The following is a 3,347-nucleotide window of genomic DNA, read 5'->3' on the forward strand; positions in this document are numbered from 1 at the left end:
AGTAAAGATTTAGTCCGACCTCAGTGGGTTGAAAAAGATGCATTACATACATACATACATACATACATACATACATACATACATACATACATACATACACACACATGTATACATACATACATACATACATACATACATACATACATACATACATACATACATACATACATACGAATACATCAAATTAATATGGAATACGTTTTCAATGAGTAAATTACACCAATACGAAATACACGTAGTCACATATGCTTCCATCATATGAAAGTAGCCTGTATGACAAGAATTAGAAACGGATTATTGTCTTTCACGATATGTCGAGAATTATCTGAATTTGGTTTATTCAGTAAATATATTCTGGCATGCGTACTGCAAATGACGATCGGATAGTTTTCTTTGTCAAGCTGAAGAAAATACACTTTACCTAAAGTTTCTTGTCACTTCAAGTAGAAGACGAGTAGTGACAAATTCCTTATACTAGTTAACGAGTATTTTCCGGCTGAATGAAGAAAAGGTGTGTTTTGGGAATATACAATATACTCTACTCAAAGTTAATATATCACATCCCCCCCCCCCCATCCCCGTTAGTTAAAACTGACAGCACCCTAAGTCGAGGTTAATTAAATATTAGTGTTCCCTGTCATCGTAATGCTTCATATTATTATATTCCCAGTCTACGGTCTTCATACGTATATACCCATCAAACTCTCAAACTTACTACAACTAACTGGAGAGAAACCATGACAATTATTATTAATTTGCCATTTTCGGAATGTTTAGATTTTTGAAACAAAAATGCACCAAGTGCAGTCGCTATTGCAACTTAGCTAGAGCAATCTATTTCAGATTATATATGTATGTAAATGTGGAAATACAATTTATTTTACAATAATGCGATTATGAATTACAATATCAGAGTGTAATATATATATATGGCAAGAGCACGTCAACAGTTTTCTAACTTACCTTAGGTCATTTCACATTAATCAAAGAAAATGCGTAGTCCTCTTCCAACTGTGATTGTGATCGTGATATTTATTTGTTTATTGATTGTATACACGGCTAGTTTATACAAGAATCTACAAAATCAAATAAATCGTTTGAATAATATCATAATTAGACCCATGGACAGACGTGCTCCTTTATTACTGGATGACAGTGTTGGTAGGATACCGTACAGAGAAGCTCCTTCATCACTGGATGACAGTGTTGGTAAAATACCGTACAGAGAAGCTCCTTCATCACTGGATGACAGTGTTGGTAAAATACCGTACAGAGAAGCTCCTTCATCACTGGATGACAGTGTTGGTAAAATACCGTACAGAGAAGCTCCTTCATCACTGGATGACAGTGTTGGTAAAATACCGTACAGAGAAGCTCCTTCATCACTGGATGACAGTGTTGGTAAAATACCGTACAGAGAAGCTCCTTCATCACTGGATGACAGTGTTGGTAAAATACCGTACAGAGAAGCTCCTTCATCACTGGATGACAGTGACGGTAAGATGTACATTACAGAAATACAACCGTTGCAGTAAATTGAACAGAAATTGCTGTGATCTGAGAGTTGTTTGTACGTTTATTGGTTGAAGGTGTCAAAACGTTTTTCCTTGTTACAATATCAGTTTGAAACTGATAGGTAAACGTCTCCATTGTAAAACAACACTGATGACTGAAAGATTTTTAATTTTCATTATAGACTGCATCCTATCTTGTGCTGTGGTTAGGTGTGTGCATGCATACTTGTATATTAAGGTGTCCATTTGGTACTGTGATAAGAGAAGTAACATTCCAGTACCTTCGAAGTCAAGTTTAGTTGTACTCCTCCCCATCTCGTCCCCATTATTTCAACTGTGCTCTCAATTTCATTAATGGGCTCTTTTTACTTCATACTTTTTACACAACAAAAGCGTCTACAAACTCCTTAACCGTGAATAAAACTGTCTGCATTATTGTTAGCCATGACACTATCTCCATGTTGTACACTGTCACAATGCCAACCAACCCATAAACATGTGCTGCCATGCCTAAGACTGCATCTGTCATTCAGCCAAGGGTGTGGGAAAAATCGTCTAAACCTTGACCAGGTCTCGAACACACACACACACACACACACACACACACACACACACACACACACACACACACACACACACACACACACACACACACACACACACTCTCTCTCTATATATCCAAAGACGCTCTCTGTGAGCACTTTACAACACCCAGGTTTTTGTGGTTATCTACTACAGAATCTGTTTATTAACATGACAACCTGTAAGTGCATGGGGGTTATGTAACAGAGCTACAGGAGAAAATGCCGAACTTTTCAGTGAGTGGAGATGCGGAAAGACCTATTCGAATTGAGACTGTAATGTTGTGACAAGTCCTTGCCAGGGATTTAACAATAAACGTCTTGGGGAAACATCAGATAACTTGGCCGAGATGTATGAGCTGGGTTTCTCTAGTGACTTTGTTCATTAATATGATACTGGGTAATTGTACTTGGCTATGTAATAGGATCATAGAAGGGTGACATTCTGAGAGAAACATACAAACTCGTCAAATTTGAAGTATAACTTATAAAGTACAGGTCCTTGCCCTTTTAATTATTTCTAACAGGACACTTTTGAGTAACCATCAGTTATTTTCAGTTATTTTGACTGTGGTGAAATAAGGGATAGTTACCCAAAAGTGTGATGTTAAAACCACTTAATGAACTCGCACCTGTACTATCACGATCGGTTATCCACCACTACAGCTGACAAAACAATGTTCATAGATCCAAATAATTCATATCAGCAAAAGTAATGGTTATGATGAAACAGAAAAATGTCTCTTGTCTCTTGTGTGTGTGTGTTCATGTATGTTTGGATGTCTGTCTGTGGACAAAATATCTATAAAAAAAAACTACTGCATTGATACTGCACATCTTCCATATGCTAATAACAATAACTGATTAGATTTTGGTAAACATACAATCAACATTAATTAGTCATTTTCATAATTGATGGTGTTTAGTAATTAGGCTATATCTTAAGAATGCACACCTAAAATTCAACAAAATTGGTACAGGCAAAGTTTGCGACTTCTTCATAACAATACACAGAATGTGATTATACGCTTTGAATGATAAGACACTTTGGAAACATACTGAATACCTTGTTAGATTTTGTTTTCTAAAATTACATCATATACTTACTAATTTTGTTGGTAAAAGAGATCCTAGGCGAGGAAACCAATTGCAGCTTATCCTTTGCACCACCACATACCATTCCGATGATAGCTCTTGCGAGTTTTCCAGGCTCTGGTAATTCATGGACACAGCATCTGTTACAACAAGCTAC

Source organism: Glandiceps talaboti, chromosome 13 (assembly GCF_964340395.1).
Source record: "Glandiceps talaboti chromosome 13, keGlaTala1.1, whole genome shotgun sequence".
Classification (NCBI taxonomy): Eukaryota; Metazoa; Hemichordata; class Enteropneusta; family Spengelidae; genus Glandiceps; species Glandiceps talaboti.